At 44.2% G+C, this 17,688-nt stretch overlaps 1 protein-coding gene and 1 pseudogene across 1 annotated transcript in view; both read left to right on the top strand.

The window, feature by feature from the left end:
- Window positions 1-17,688, top strand: part of GRM8 (glutamate metabotropic receptor 8) — a 504,716-nt gene that overhangs the window by 288,245 nt on the left and 198,783 nt on the right. The window lies entirely within an intron of this gene.
- Window positions 10,247-10,327, top strand: LOC136657960 (U4 spliceosomal RNA; annotated as a pseudogene).

Consider the following 17,688-nt stretch of genomic DNA (forward strand, 5'->3'; position numbering starts at 1 on the left):
TTTTTGTTGCAAAGGCAATTACTCTAAGAAATACTGTAGTTAGGACTTTTTAAAAAAAGCAAATGCCAGATTTGATAAGCAGCAAATTAAAAAAATAATGGGAAAAAAAGGAAAAAAAGACAAAAACCTGTCAGTTAAGTAGAATTTAAGCCCAATCCTATCCTTGGAAGCCCTGCCAGGTGCAGGGTGCCAAAATGGCTACTGCTGCACATAATAGCACCGCCAAGGCTGCTGGTGGTCTCCTCAGGGGAAGGTGACTTTCGTCCTCTTCCCTTGGGGAAAGCCCCAGGCCCTGCAATGGGGCTTCTCAGGTCTGCACTAGCTGTTTTGCGGGTGTAAACTTGAGAGCCTCCATGTCTGGCTTCAAAACCTTACACAAAGGATAGGATTTGGCAGAGCAGAGCTCCACTGGTCCCACCCCCCTCCTGGGATGGTACCTCCCCCTGCTCTGCCTTCCACTGCCCAGTTCCTTCCACCCCTCGCCTCCCCTTGTCCCGAAAATAGCTCCGGCTGGAGCTTCAGGATTGTCGGCTGGCCCTTCACATGGCACTGACACTCAGTGATGACTGCCAACACCAGTAGCCTCTCTTTTCCCAGTGCTGTGGATTTGCCTTAAGGCACATCTGCAACACCCAGCGCTGGATCTGGAGTCCAGCACCAGCACTGAGAGCTCACAGGATTGAGCTCTTAGTCCTTACGGGAACAGAAAATATTGCTCAGAAGTAAAAATAGAGAAGGCAATGGACACACAGTAGTCAGTCCAGAACTTTCTACTAAGTGTGGGGGGACATTCGCTCCCCAATGCTCTTAGCTCATACCTGTTAATGTTCCAGACGTAATACAAAAGATTGAAAGATTAATGAAAGACACAATCTTGCTAAGTTTGATTGGTTTACACCCAAAGAGTAAATACACAAGGAACTGCTTCGTGATAGAGGCAATCTTATAATGAGACTAGTAATTATCTTCAACGTGATTGTAAAACACATAAGAGAACTGATTAAAATAATAATAATGGAAGTAATCTTCTCTGTTGTACCAATTGTGGCTGATTACCATTCATTGCTTGCAATTGCTGCCTTGCCACGGTGTTGCTAATTCATGCCGGTTTTATGAAATCCTTGATCATAGAGAGCAATTAGATTATGCTGTTTTTGAAATTATTCATTCTTCCTGAAATTAATTAAACCAGAGCCTCCTCCATTTAGGTTTATAGCTTGGCAGACCTGAATTCAATGGGTATTCTTTTGACAGGTTCATCTTGCTATGATGTTGGACAGCATTATGCAAATTTGGACCATGCCCATCTACAATGTATGATGATGATTAAATATTTAAGCTAATACTTGTCATTTTAAAAAATGAGACATTAAGGACGCAATCCTAACCCCTTATGTCAGTGCTTTCCAGCACTGACATAAGGGCAATGCAGCTCTAAGGTAAGGGAATAAACATTCCCTTTCTTTGAGGAGGCCTCCGTGAGTGACACCCAACTCCAGGATGCAGCACACGTCCCATTGGCTGTGCTGGAAAGCACAGACATAAGGGGTTAGGATTGCGCCCTAACTAACTTTCCCCAGTTACAAAGGGATAATATTGATGGATAAATATTGGTGGTGGTGACCAGCACTGAATTGGTTTTGTGACATCTTCCCCCCCCCCTTGTTTCTTGCACCAGTATTCTTACTGCTAGCAAATCCACAAGTTAATCCTTCATCTCAAGAAGGCAAGGTAGAGATATACAGTTTGGACCTTGGTATCTGCAGGGGATCTGTTCCCAGACCTCCTCACAGATACTGAACCTGCGGATATTGTGACTCACTGGAGGGCCTTCAAAGGACCTCTGGACACCACCAGAAGTGTGCTCTGCTCAGGTCTGCAGGTGTTCTGAAGCCCGCAAAAACTTCCATGGGCCTCCACAAGCCTCAGAAAGCCTGCTGGAAGTGACTTGCCCCTGTTATCCACAGCATCTGTGGCAAATCAAATATGCAGATGCCAGATTTGCAGGTACTGGAGATACACTGCACAGTCACCTCCTGTATCTGCAGGCTCGGTTTCTGCAGTTTCAGTTATCCGCAGTTCACAAATTCCCCTGTGGTGCTCATGACTCATCTGTTTACCCTCCTGTCTCTGTCTCCTGTGTTGTCTGCTTCCCACTTCAGTCGCCTCTGCTGGTTGCTGCCAGAGGGGACAGGATTTGCAGCCCTCCAAACTGCTTCTTCTTTGTGCCTGCTTGCGTCCAAGTTAGTGTTACAAGAAAAAGGCTTCCAAAACACAGTGTATTGTTTCTTTAGCCTTCAGCATCCATGCTTTCAGAAATTAAACACTGAAATTCCTATACATTTGCATTTGCAGGATTCTTTGGAGATGGAGGTCTGATAGGGAAATGTATCTACAATGAAGTTTCCATGTCAAACTTTTGTATTGTATTGGCAACCTTCAGTCTCGAAAGACTCTGGTATCGCGCTCTGAAAGGTGGTTCTGGCACAGCGTCTAGTGTGGCTGAAAAGGCCAATCCAGGAGTGACAATCCCTTCCACACTGGGAGCAAGTGCAGTCTGTCCCTGGTCTGTCTCCCTGGCTACGGGCCTTCCTTCTTTGCCTCTTAGCCTGTTGGCCAAGTGTCTCTTCAAACTGGGAAAGGCCATGCTGCACAGCCTGCCTCCAAGCAGGCCGCTCAGAGGCCAGGGTTTCAAACCTTTATCTAGCTGCAAACTATTATCTTTTAAGTTCCATTTAGAGGTAGCCTTCATGGTCATGTTACTTTAAGATCACACGGTTCCCTTTCTGAGATTTTAAGTGCAGCCCTGTGAGACTTTGATTTTCTGCAGTACTGCTTGAAAGATGGAGATGTCAAGTTAGATGACAACTAATGAACTGAGTGTTCAATAGTTCATCACCTTGGTTTTTCCTGAAAACGTTTAGAAACAGGTTTGCAAGAACTGTCTTCACCTGATAAAATGAGATTGCTCAGCATCGATGCAACACCTGGCAACAGTCAGATCACCTAAATGGCCAGCAAGGGCAAAGCCGATCCTCAGATGAGGGAAAAACATCATTTTATTGTTCAAGCATGTTGCATAATCTCCATTTCGGTTTTGATAGGAAAAGTCCTTTAATTTTCTCAGAGCACAATCCTGCCTGAGCTCTGTGCTGGCGCAAACATCCTGCGCCTGCCCAGGAGTGTCATTTATGTGCTGTAACACACCTTTGTGGATACATGAGAGCTGACATGAGAGCTCCCACATGAGAGCTCCCACAACAGTTCCTGGAAGCCAGATCTGGCCTTTGCACCAGCCACATAGGGTGAGTTTGTACTGGTTCGGGCTGGATGGGGCAGGGGGTGGGAGAGGGTGGAGGGAGAGTATCATGGAAGTGGGGAGGGTGTGTTTTTGGGCAAAGGAGAGCAAACTGTGAGGCAGATCAGATCAGGGAAAGGGAGTGGGGCTGGTTGTGAATCCTAACCCCTGTCTCAGCCTTACATGTGCTGCTTGGATTTGTTGGCAACCTTCAGTCTCGGAAGACTCTGGTATCGCACTCTGGATGGTGTTTCTGGCACAGCGTCTAGTGTGGCTGAAAAGGCCGATTCGGGAGTGACAATCCCTTCCACACTGGGAGCAAGTGCAGTCTGTCCCTGGTCTGTCTCCCTGGCTACGGGCCTTCCTTCTTTGCCTCTTAGCCTCAGACTGTTGGCCAAGTGTCTCTTCAAACTGGGAAAGGCCATGCTGCACAGCCTGCCTCCAAGCGGGCCGCTCAGAGGCCAGGGTTTCCCACCTGTTGAGGTGCACTTCTAAGGCCTCCAGATCCCTCTTGCAGATGTCCTTGTATCGCAGCTGTGGTCTACCTGCTTGGATTTGTGCCAGCGAATTCATTGGCACCAACCTGAGTGGCCCCATAGAGGCGACTCAGGCGACTCAAAATGGGGTAAGGTGAAAAATATCCCCTTGCCCCAAGTTGCCCTCCAGCCACCTCTTAACCTCTGCTGGATACAATGCAGGTCAGTCAGCCTGCCTGTTCCAGCACAGGTCAGAACTGGGCTTTCCAAGGATGCAAACATGAAACTAAAATGACAGAATGGAATGCTGGGGAATGCTGTTTCTCTCTTTGACTACTATTGAGAGAGAAAATACTCCCGTTTTAATAGACTAGTGTTTCTCAAACTGTGGGTCTGGACTCACCAGGTGGGTCATGAACCAATTTCAGGCAGGACCCCATTCATTTCATTTTTAATATGTTGTATACCTTGATGCTAACAAGATATGTGACTACATTTGGGGAAAAGTTACAGATCTGTGCTTGGAACAGGCTACTATGTCTATTCTTTTAACAATGATAGTAAATGGATCTTACTCCTGGGAAAGTGTGGGTAAGATTGCAGCCTAGGATTGTTAAAAATTTTCCTGCTTGATGGTGTCACTTCAGGTCATGACATCACTCCCTAGCAGATTCTCATTCTGAAAAGTGGGTCCCAGTGCCAAAAGTTTGAAAACCACTGCAGCAGACTATTGAGCTGAATTTGAAATCATTTCCAATCTTTTGCAGAATTTATATATATTTTTTCATCCTAGCAATTAAGAACATTGCATTTTAAAAAGTCTTTGAAAGCCATTTCTTCATCCGCAACACAAACATTCAGCAAACAGGCAGACTGAAAAAAACATTAAAGCCACTGAAAATTACACAAGGAAATAATTTGGTGCCTTTTGTGAGCTTAATGCTTTGGTATCGTTTAAAACATGTCGTATTTTTTCCCCCCTTGATATCTCAAACAAGCCATATTCGTTTCCTAAAACAAGCAGATGCATTCTTTAAAAAAGAAAATTATTTGGGGTAGGTTTGCAGTCTAATGTTTTTATCCTCTTTATTCTTTAACCTTGTGCTTGCTTTATTGTGCTTGGAAGGGGTGTTTATTCTTTTAAGTTAAATTGTTTCCTTACTCCAGCAAGTGAGGAATTGATTAGCTATTGCTCTTTCCATATATCCGAAAATCTGATTTGGATAATCCTCTGTTTGATTGAACTTTTCTATGGGCCTTATACTTCAGCAATGCTGCTTTTTCCACCAACTGTGCATTTAATGATGACTGGTGAGTGGTAGCCTGTTCAAACACTAAATCGACTTCAATGATGGCAAGATATGCATCCTCTTCATTTATTTAAAAAAAAGTGACAGTTGAAAGGAGTCAAGGGAAAGGGAAGTAGATAAAGGAAGAAAAAAAATGGGGGTATTGGAGAGCTCCAAGGCAATCTGCAGTAAAAGCCAAGGAGTCCTGTGACACCAGTACAAACTGATTGTAGCACAGGCTTTCATGGACTGAAGTTCAGTTTGTCAGACGTGTCTAATTAAATGGGGTCTCATCTATGAGGATTTTTTGCACAATACATTTGGTGGTGTTTCAGGTACTCAGTGGACTAACACAGAGACCTCCCCCAAAATCAGAGCAATGAAGCAATATCTTATGTGATTTTTTTTTGAAAGAAAAGTTTGCCCGTTTAGAATTTTTTTAAAGAAATTTTTTAGAAGTTTTAGAAATGTACCCTTTTAAAAGTTTGCATGGCCTGTATTGACCCATGAAAGTGTAGCAGGCCCTGCAAGGGGGTTAAGGGGTGAGCACAGCTGCCCCCGATCCCAAGTCCTTTCTGGAACAGATCCTCCCTTCCCTTCCACTCGATCTCCTCCGTGTTCCAGCCATCACATTCCGCCCCATTCCCTACCCTCCCTTTGACCCCCTGTGTAAGAACATAAGAACAGCCCCACTGGATCAGGCCAGAGGCCCATCTAGTCCAGCTTCCTGTATCTCACAGCTGCCCACCAAATGCCCCAGGGAGCACACCAGATAACAAGAGACCTGCAAGGCCTCCTGGGAATTGTAGTTTAAGAACATAAGAACAGCCCCACTGGATCAGGCCATGGGCCCATCTAGTCCAGCTTCCTGTATCTCACAGCTGCCCACCAAATGCCCCAGGGAGCACACCAGATAACAAGAGACCTGCAAGGCCTCCTGGGAATTGTAGTTTAAGAACATAAGAACAGCCCCACTGGATCAGGCCATAGGCCAATCTAGTCCAGCTTCCTGTATCTCACAGCTGCCCACCAAATGCCCCAGGGAGCACACCAGATAACAAGAGACCTGCAAGGCCTCCTGGGAATTGTAGTTTAAGAACATAAGAACAGCCCCACTGGATCAGGCCATAGGCCCATCTAGTCCAGCTTCCTGTATCTCACAGCGGCCCACCAAATGCCCCAGGGAGCCACCAGATAACAAGAAGACCTGCAAGGCTTCCTGGGAATTGTAGTTAAGAACATAAGAACAGCCCCACTGGATCAGGCCATAGGCCCACCTAGTCCAGCTTCCTGTATCTCACAGCAGCCCACCAAATGCCCCAGGGAGCACACCAGATAACAAGAGACCTCATCCTGGTGCCCTCCCTTGCATCTGGCATTCTGACATAACCCATTTCTAAAATCAGGAGGTTGCGCATACACATCATGGCTTGTAACCCATAGTGGATTTTTCCTCCAGAAACTTGTCCAATCCCCTTTTAAAGGCATCCAGGCCAGATGCCGTCACCACATCCTGTGGCAAGGTTACATCCTGTGTAACCTTACCTGCACTGGTGGGTGTCTTCAGTCTGTCTTTGCATGGATCCAGCCATCCACCACTTACAGTGGTGGCCAGGCTGTGTGCTCTAGTAGTGTCACATTTGTGACAGCCTCAAAGCACATTATGCCAACAGAACATGCACTCCACCAGCATAATGCGCCCATAGAATTGGCCTGAATTTAGAAGAACTTTACTATCAGAAATTTGGAAAACAGTGTTCTAAACTATTTCTTTGTCTGTGCAGTATGCTCAGTCAAGAGTTATTCTAGTGCAGTGATTCCCAAACTGTGGGTCAGGACCCACTGGTGGGTCAAAAGGGTGATAGAAGATCAGATAACTAATTGCCTCAAGCCGTGAGGCTATTCAAAAATCAGATATTGTAGCTGCTAATTACCCTACAAAGAGCTCAGCTCCTGCAGTTAGTTCTCAAGGTAACTGCTAATTGCCCTGCATGGAGCTGAACTTCTGAAGTTTGCAAGGATGTGTAAATATAGGAATACAAATGTTTAAGGATCTTTTTTTGGTTATTATAACTTATAAATAAATATATATATTTTTTCTAGATCTCCTTTTTTAAATCTTGTAAACACAGGTGAGTCCTGATAGAGTGTTATTTTAAAAAGTGGGTTCTGGTGCTAAAAAATTACCGCTGCTCTAGTGAAAGTCCTGAACACTTTAATAATGAATTTTTCTGAAAAAAGATTCTTTTCAGTTAGGATTTATTTCAATCAGCAGAACCCTTTTCAGTCCCTTCAGAATGTGAAGGACAGGTTGATGTCTTTTTAGGCAGACACAAACAGGGTGCGTCCTCATTTCAGCTGATGCGTTGCCACTCTCTCTATTTTTTTTGAAAATGGAATGATGGCAGTGCTTTTATATTCAACGAAAATGGCCATAGATCAGTGCCATTAGACATTAAAAACCAGGTATTTAGTGCTGAGAAGGCTTTGTAGCATTGAACATAACGTATTGGATGGGGACAGTTTAATTAATACTTCCTTGGTCTCTTTTTGTGCAGTAAAATTTTTCCTCTTTTTAGTGCAGTATAAAAGGGCTACATATATTGCTTTTAATTATTTACAGACAATACAGACAGACCAACTTAATAGTTTCAAATGGTCTGTTTCCCCCCAAAATGATGCTTTCTGTGATCAAACACCCTTTCAAGCAGTGGTGCGGCTAGAGGAGGGTGCAATGCGCTAAGATTTTCAAGGAGCCTCACCGGAGAGTGCAAGCAGCTGCTCACCTTCCCTTTCGGTGTCCTTCTGGGCAGTGGAAACAAAACAGAGGCAAATTCCAGAGAAGACCCAGAGAAGGCTGTTCTTTTCCCTCTGCCCAGAATGCCTCTAAAGGAGAGGGGCATCCTGCACACTGTGGTGAGACTCCCTGCAAAACTTAGTGCTGTGCACCCCCCAGCTATGTCACTGCTTTCAAGTCGCTTTCCCTGTTCCCCCTTGCAATGTAGTCTTCACACACATAGGAAAGCTACTGTCTTCGAAGAAATCTGCATTGCTCTGAAATCAGAAGCAAAACACCTGTTGCTCTCAAAAGATCTGAATTGCTTCCCTTGGAAGGAGAGTTTTAGGTTCATGCGATACATGGAATACATAAGCCTAAAAACACACCTGAATGTGTCTTTTCAGAAGTAAGCCTCATTGATTTCAGTGGGACTTACTCCCAGGTAATTATGTGCAGGATTGCAGTCCAGTAAGACTAGAGTTTATACAGTACTTTTTGAGTGTGCAGAGTGCTTCACATTTATCTTGATGCAATCCATCCAATAATCTTGTATGGTAAATAAGTAGGATGATCCCCATATTGCAGCTAAAGCTGGGAGGAAGTGACTTAAATCCCAATGCTTTGGAACAGGCTGGCCAACTGATTTGTGCTGTATACACTGCAGGGTTGGAGGTGAAAGGAGCACAACTCAGAATAATAAGTCCCCATATCCCAATTTAATGCCCCAGCCACCTCAATGGGGCTACTCGGATGTGCACCAGCAAAATTGCAGGGGCAGCTGTAAGCAGCCTGGCATAAAGCTGGACTGCTCGGGAGGGGGATTAGAATCGGGTCCAAATGCAGGAGGCTGATCCCACCCCCATCCTGGGGCTGGTCTGCCCTCCAGCTGACCTGCAGCCCACCCTCACCCTATGGAATGCCATAGTTCCACCCTCCCCAAACCCTTGCACTGGTGGCCTGCAGTTGGCACAAATTTGCCTCTGCTGGAGCTGAATCTGGCGCAGGGGGCTTCTCACATCTGTGCCAGCTATTTTGCCAATAGAACCTTCGTGTCGGATTTTTCAGCCCAACACAGAGGATTGGATCTGGCAGAGCAGGGCTCCGCTGGTCCCACCCCCTCCTGGGCTGGTTCCTCCCCCTGCCCTGCACTCTCCTTGCCCTCCCTCTGCCCCGGAACGCCTTCCCCCACTCCCAAACCCCTATCACCCCCCAAAGGTCTTTCTCACCTCTGGCGGCCACAGGGCATCTTCCATCCAGTGCTGGGCCCAACGCCAACTGGCACTGACTTGTTGCCAGCACTCCCTACTCAGAAGGTGCTATAGATGTGCTATATGGCACGTTTATGACACCCAGCACTGGCACTTGAGCTCAACACTGGCGCAAGAGCCCCGTAGGATTGAACCCTATGAGTGCAGGAATATCGATAGTAGTTAACATAGGTTTTTGTTTTGTTTTTAATATGAACATATGCTTCAAAGAACCAAATCTTCATGTAGTTTATTGTGCCTCATGTTGAGTTGACCAGTGCCCCTATTGTTGCAATTGTCTATAGCCACCCTTTGTGTATGTCAGTGTGGTTTAAGGTTAGAGGGGTTTGTCAAGGCTGGATTTTGAAGGCCTGTAAACAAGGATTTCTAAAGGTTCCAGACATCCATCATGTTGAAAATGTCAAACCAAAGTCTGCCAGACAGAAACGGCAATGACTCTTCGCTTCATGCCCCTTAATGTTTGTTTTCTTCATTGCTTTTCTGACACTTCTGCTGTGTTGCCGACCATGCAGGTTAGTTTGGTATGTTCTCAAAGAAGCGGACATGAGACTGAATTGTATTTATGCCATAGAGCATGAGAACGCTTAGAAAAGTCCTGAACTTTCTTTCCTGGGATTATTCAGACTCAGCAAAATGAAGATCAATCAACAGTCAACAAATCCTTTATTAGGCGTAAACATTTGATGGGTGAAGACTCTGTACCGAAACCATAGAGAGAATAGAAACCTAAGCAGTACTTGAATATATGTATATGTACGCACCTACGTGTACACACAGATACAAACATACATTACATTTTACATACTCACATGAGTTATTTAAAAGGCAGAAAACAATCAGTTACTCTGCAGATATTGCCAAGATGTAATCTACTCAGTGATTGCTTGGTGCAGGAAGCTTGACTCGATTCAGATTACTCAAATTTAGGAACTGTGTGACTGAGAGGGTTGTATGCTCTACGTCACCTGCTAGAAGGATTTTAATTATAGTGTTCTCAGAATGCCCTGTTTTAGCATTGAGCAAGGGAGAGAGAAATTGCTGTCTTAGCGCTTGATATCTGGGACAGTGCAGCATAATGTGTATGGATGATTCTACTTTGCCTAAATAGTAGCTACATAAACGATCTTCCCAGGAGGAGCTTTGCGCAGTGGCAGTATCGTAGCCAATGAGGTTAATCATTGTGGCACGATTATTGCTAATTGAAAATGAAGATCATTGTTCTTTCTTTCTTTCTTTCTTTCTTTCTTTCTTTCTTTCTTTCTTTCTTTCTTTCTTTCTTTCTTTCTTTCTTTCTTTCTTTCTTTCTTTCTTTCTTTCTTTCTTTCTTTCTTTCAAGAACTGGGTCCTTGAAGAGAACTTTAAAGGGCTGACGGCATGGATGGGTAGGTAGATAGATATGGAATTGTCAGAAGCTCAGTTAGAGGATAGACTTCATCAAAGACACAGGTTAAAGGGAATTCATTGGAAGTGCCCTAGCATTCAGTGCAATGCAGGTGAATGTGTGTCATTTACCACCTGGGAATACCGGGTGCTGTAGGCTTATACCATAGTCTTTCGAGACAGAAGGTTGCCAACCTAGGGTCTACACTTGATGCTAAATAGGAGCAACCTAACAATGAGGCCAAGTGGCACTTCAAGACTTAATTTTACATGGCCACATTCCATGGTCCACCATCTGCCTAGTTGCTGCTCCTTCCTCTTCTTATGTATTCTGCTTATGCACTCTCCAAGGAGAGGACGGAGATGAAGATTGGGGGGAGGGGCAAACTTACCACCTTCTCCTGTGTTGCTACCAATGATATTGGTGGTATCACTAGGGAAGGCTGACTGCACTGAGATTATTTGCTCAAGCACGATCTGTCCCAAGGAGCACTTGGATAAAGGACCCCTCCCCCACACTATCCTCTATTGCCACTCACTGGCGATGGGAACATCATTGCTGAGCATACAAGGACAGCGTTGCAACACAGTTGTCCTACCACACAGGAGAAGAAGGCATCTGCACATTGGTGGGGACCCCTTAGAGGGACTATAGCAGTAGACTGGTTGCTGTTTTGGACAGCCAATCAGGTAGAGCCACCACTGATGCTAAATGTGTCTTGGTCTACCTGCCAGCTAGGCAGCCCAATACTTTCTTGTGCACTGATACAGCAGTGCCAACATGGCCTTCATTGTATCCTGTATCACTAGAGATAGCATCACCCGGTGCAGAAGGCCAGCGTGTCTCCCTTAAGACGGACCTCCTTCCATGCAGTGGGCGTGGCACTGCCTAGGTGGTGGGCGTGGTTGATGTAACATCGACCTGCTGGTTTTTTTTGGCAGTAACTTTTGACAGAATAGAGATGTTCAGTGCCGTTTGTTTCATTGCGTTCTGCATGAAATTGCCCATTGATTGATATATAACATGATGGTATTATTCAAAAATACCAATGTTTTAAAAATTTTGGCCAGTAGTGGTATCACCCCCCCATGTGCATCACTCATGTACATGCACCCCCAAATCTCCCTAGCAATGCCACTGATCCGGCGAGGGAGCTTTGGCCTCTGGAGGCCTCCTTAGGTTAAAGGGACATTTGTTTTTTTGCCCTAGAGCAGGGGTCTCCAAACCCCGGCCCGGGGGCCAGATGTGGCCCGCGGAGAGCCTCTATCTGGCCTGCGGCCAGCCTCTAATCCCCTGAGAGCCTCTGGCCCAGTTGACCAAACACAACCAGAGTTGTGCTTGTGGGGTGGGGGAATGGGGGTCCATTTAAGTGAATGCCTTCTTTCTTGGGCTGTGTTGGTGCTTGAAGAAATCCTGGACATTTGAGCCCATTCATTCATTCATTCATTCAAGTTCCATCTCTAATGTATTTATTTAAATTTTATATTTAATTTTTTTTTCCAGCCCTCGACACTGTGACAGATATTTGATGTGGCCCTTTGGCCGAAACCCATGCCCTAGAGTAAGCGACACCAGCTGCATGGGTCAACATGGACCTGCATGAGCTCTGTAGCTGGCTCAAGTTTGTGTTGACCCAGGAAGGTGGATCAGGGTTAGGCCTTGGCAGGCCACAGGAAACATGGTTTTCCTTTTTTGCAGATTTTGCCCTTTTTTTAATAACAAAATGAGAAGTGCGGAAAACGGTAGTATGTGTTTTTATTTCATTATCACTGAAGGAAAAAAAATCACTCCACTAGCTATAGCCCTTCTGCATATTTCATTGGGATCATGGGAGGGACAATCCATGGGCAGGACATTGACTTTGGTGTCCCAGAATAATTTATCTCTCTCTTTCTCTCCTTCTTGCCCCATCGGCCCTTTGAGGAATCAGGGGATTCACAGATCACACTGAGATGAGTTATCCATTTGTTTATCTCTGCCTACACCTGTATGTCTAGAAACTGTACAGTAATGAGTGTGGAATGTCACATCACCTTGCAGGAGATTTTCATTGTTTTGCAGACTCAGATTTTTTTTCTCATAGCAAGAAAAAGTCATAAATATGACCAAGAATATAGAGTAAGAACAGAACAACTATATTTTAATAATTGGGCAGGAATGGGTGAGCAATTTGGGAATGCTTATGGACTCCCAGCTTCCCCTGGAGAGCCCAGTGGCAGAATGGCCAAGGGTGTGTTTGCCCAGCTTTGGCTGGTGTGACAGCTGCAATCGTACTTGAGTCGATCGGACCTGACCACAGTGGTTCAGGCCTTAGTAATGTCAAGGCTGGATTACTGTAATGCGCTTTACGTGGGGCTGTCCTTGAAGACAGTTCGGAAGCTGCAATTAGCGCAGAAAGTGGCAGCCTGGGTGCTTACTGGAGTTTGGTGGTTTGATTCTGTTGGACTGCTGCTTTGGTGATTTTACTGACCACCCATTTGTTTCCAAGCCCAATTCAAGGTGGTGGTATTGAATTTTAAAACCCTTCATGGTTTGGGTCCAGGTTATCTGAACGACTGCCTTCTCCCATATATTCCGGTCCGCCCTCTTGTCATCTGAGAGGGCTCTCTGATAAGTTCCACCTTTATCCCAAGTTAGAGGGATGGCAGCACAAGGGTGAGTCTTCTCTATAGTAGCACCTCAATCATGGAATTCCCTTCCGGGGAAATTAAGAACAACCCCTTCCTCAAGGCTTTCCGGTGAGGGCTCACAATATTCCAGTTTAGCATTTGAGTGATGCTTTGCTTTCAGGCCTTTGATGTCTGTGTCTCAGTAATAATGCTGTGGCCTAAATAGTTGCCTCCCTCCAATGGTTTTATGGTTCTTATAATGGCTTTATTTATTCTTTTACATATTGTATATTTTAATGTGTATTTGTAAGCAGCCTTGTGCATTTGTTTCAGCATGGGAAAGGAGGGATATGAATCTTTAAAATAAATAACATATCTGTGATCCGAGAAGGTAGGAAAAGTACATTTGAGCCCATCACTCATATTCTTCTACTGATTTTTGTTATCTACCCATTAACACATATTCACACATCTTTTTAAAAAAGTACTGCATTTCACATTCTTTTTGCAAAGTTCCAGTAATTAATAAAGTGTTTGACACATTTACTCAGCTTCACAACTTACTTCTTTTTAAAGTTCGTCACAGTGACAACCTGATATTTTTTTTATTATCCTGTCCCTTTTTTATTTTTGAAGTTTATGTCTAATCTCCAGTGATGTCTAGCTGGCTTAATCATGTACAATAAAACAAACTTTCCTCTATGAAATATTGTCTGCTAAACTGTGAGGCAGTCAGATGACCACAGTCAAATCCTTAAAGAGAAGATTTTGAAGTCTGGACATTTTCTTAGCTTCATCATTCATCATTCAGTTTTTAAAAAGTACGGCACTGAGTGATGATACGATTATTGCTCTCTGTTCCCCATCCTCCAATTTCTGAGCGCACTGGAGTATTTTTAAACAATGTGTAGAGGTAGAGGAGAAATGATAGGTCTGCAGTAACCGGCACAGGCAGGTTTTAGACATAAAGCATCATTAAAAGCCATCACTCCCAATCCTGTGGGCTCTGAGCACAGAATGTTGCCTTTTCAAATCTCTCTAGTATCTCCTTTTGCTTCCTTGCATCTGCCTGAATCCGAGTATAATCACAGCTTTTAGGAAACCTCTGCACCTGATGGAATCATCAGGCTGGCCATTTCAAAAGAGGCTAAAAGATTTCATTTGTATGGGATTGTGCACCATAATATGTGATATAAAAGCTTTCAGGATTTGGGACGGATGGAATGTATAATCGGTTGGTCGTGCCACAAGGATATCAGCTAAAAAAGCAATGTGTCAGCTTGGATTTTGGACAGAATGAGATGGACAAATCTAGCACAAACACCCAGGACAACAAAGCATGTTGCAATCACTTATGTGCAGACGTGAGTTTTTAATTTGGTGATAATGAAATAAAAACATATAACAGCACTTTCTGCACTTATCATTTTTGTAACACACATACACACAAATTCTGCAAAAAAATATTCTCTCTTCTACATGAATACGACTGCATCTTCTGACACGATACCATCTATATCGCCAACCTAGTACTTTTAAATCATTTATAAAAATGTGCCCTTGCAATAAAAACACATAACATAACAACTTTGGAAAAGAGACTCGGAGGCTCAGCACCGACAGGATAGCCACATGCCATACGGCACTTTTGCAATTGCCATTGTTGAAGCAGCACGTGGGCCACCAACATTGGCCTGGCATGGGATTGGGCCCTGTGTTATGAAAGTTTTAGGCTCAAATCCTATACCCACTTACCTGAGATAAGGCCCATTGATTGTAGTGAGAAGTACTTGTAAGTAAATATGCCTGAAATGGAGTTGTGACAGATGGTGAAATATTTGTGTACATTCACATTTGTTTGAAATCCCCCATGTTTCAATGAGCTCTCATAACATGCGTGCATACTGCACATGCATGCGTACATTTCAAATACAATGAGAGTCTCATCAGTTTATCTCCAAAAACATTGAAAAAATCAGATCAACACATGAGTTGGAGTGAGAAAACGGTACCCTGCGTTTAAAGCGAGGTTAAACGGGCATCAATTTGCCATGAATAGGCAATGAGGTTCACTTGAGAAAATGGGTTGTAAGTCTGTTATTGATGGAGACCTTGCCTGGTGAAATTAAAGTGCATTTGTGACTTCTAATTTCTGTGATGCTGTCATTATTAACTACCACTCAAAAAAATGATAGGTTTATAAACATACGGTATCTGGAAATTTGCCCACACAAAAGGGAATTGCTTGACCTCTATTAAGAATCAGATGAGCAGGAGTCAGTAATTCACAAAGGTAATCTGATCCCTGCTTCTGAAGGACTTTCTAGGTCAACAGAACACTTCATAACAAATGCAAACCCTTGACTGGTGGTAATCAGCACAGCCAGGTAGGATTAGGGTCAGATAATTGAACTTCTTAGAATCAATCAGGATCTAAGGGTACTATATTCTGCACCAGTCGACATGACAGCCCGACAAGATGAAATGTCAGCAGGAAGGGCGTTTGTACATGGCATGCTGACCAAAAATATTAGATTGAAAAGCCATTCATGGGAGGGGTGGAGAGAGTATCACAAGTTTCTCACTTATTAGCAGTGATATAGACTTGAGTCTTGCAATTCGCTCCCAAGTCAAACTTAAGTCCGATAAATCACTGACTTGAACTTGATGCGGGATTGAGAGGCAGTGACTCATGACTTGACTTGGGACTCAAAGCTATTTTCACATCTGAATTACTAGGGGGTGTGTGTGTGTTCTTGCTTCCTTTTTAATTGCCGGTCTTCCTTGTTGTGCTGCAAGACCTCCTAGGTGATCTGGAAGTAAGCATGATCATCTAGGCAAGGAAGGAAGGTTTACAACTACCCCACTGCTACCTCCCTTTTTTCTGTTAAATTTAGCTCAGAGACTTGAGAGACTCAAGACTCAACCTGAGAATCTGCACAAGGACCTGAGACTTGACTACTACTTGGGGTCATGGACTTGAATACATCACTGCTTATTAGTAAAGTCAATACTTCCAAGACAGCTGACCCCATACTGGAAGCTAGTCTTTTAGTAGCGATTCCTTAGAAAATGTCTTGGGGTTAAGAGGGATTGTTTTGTGCGTGTGTATATGCACCTTGGCTACTTATCGGCTCCCCTAACTTGCTTCCATAAGCAAGTGCTCATTAGCAACCAGCATTAACGAGGTGGCTTGCCAGTTTGCTCAGCGAACTGCACATTTGCCTGGCATTTCTTGATGCAATATTTGACAGTTCCCGTGGCTTTGTGTTTCTTGATGATAATGGGGAGATGTGGTCTGGTGCTCCCAACTCCGAAAAGACTCTTCAAGGATATGAATGATAAAAACCTACAGGTCTTTTGCTTTTCTAAAGCTATGGGGCAACACTAATGTCTTGTTTGTATGCTTTATCATGCGATCACAAGGCTTGCAAATTTCTGTAGCTCCATTTTTCCTTCTTCTTATTTTGCAAGACTGGAAATGACAGTTTTCTTGCTTAAAAATAAAACAAAGCAAAACCCCAATTTACAGGATTATCAAGAAAAGGCCACAGGGGTAGCCACGATGCAGTCAGGTTTGGGATTGTCACATTTGACTAATCTTGGACTTCTTGATATCTTTTATAATCTGTACTATAAAAAAAAAAAAAAGAGATTGGTGGTGGTTGTTGTTTGTGAAGCTGAAACAGTAAAACAGAATAAAATTATAACTATAAAAGATAATAAGAACATAAGAACATAAGAACAGCCCTACTGGATCAGGCCATAGGCCCATCTAGTCCAGCTTCCTGTATCTCACAGTGACCCACCAAATGCCCCAGGGAGCACACCAGATAACAAGAGACCTCATCCTGGTGCCCTCCCTTGCATCTCACATAACCCAGTTCTCAAATCAGGAGGTTGCATATACACATCATGGCTTGTAACCCGTCATGGATTTTTCCTCCAGAAACGTGTCCAATCCCCTTTTAAAGGCGTCCAGACCAGATGCCGTCACCACATCCTAGTGCAAGGAGTTCCACAGTCCAACCACACGCCGAGTAAAGAAATATTTTCTTTTGTCTGTTCTAACTCTCCCAACACTCAATTTTAGTGGATGTTCCCTGGTTCTGGTGTTATGTATAAATGCACACATGTTATAATAAATGTATTCTCAGTAAAAACAGAAAAAGATATTAAGATATTAAAAGATGAAAGTATTAAGATGTTAAAGATGAATAAATGTTTGGAATGATGAGAGGGGCAGCCTTGTCTTTCACTGGGGCAGTGCCAGCTGCAGGCAACAGTGGTCCCAAACAGTGGCATAAGGCACATTGCAGTGGCTGGGTAGGGAGGACAGCATCAGTTGGCACTGGGCCTCCATACCAGCAGGAGGAATAGGACAATCATGCCATGATAATCATGCCATGGGGCTCAGTGCCCCAACAAGGATCAGGGGGGGGGCAGGAGAAGGCAGGGAGGTGGCAAAACTGGGCAGGGGAGGGCGGGCCAGAGGATAATTGGAAGGGGGTGGGGGTGGCGGCAGAGGCTGTAGCCAAATCCTGTCACCCTTCCCAGGCCTCAGAGACCTGTCTCCCCAGTTCTGTAC

The sequence above is a fragment of the Tiliqua scincoides genome, chromosome 7 (genome assembly GCF_035046505.1).
Source record: "Tiliqua scincoides isolate rTilSci1 chromosome 7, rTilSci1.hap2, whole genome shotgun sequence".
NCBI classification, from domain to species: Eukaryota; Metazoa; Chordata; class Lepidosauria; order Squamata; family Scincidae; genus Tiliqua; species Tiliqua scincoides.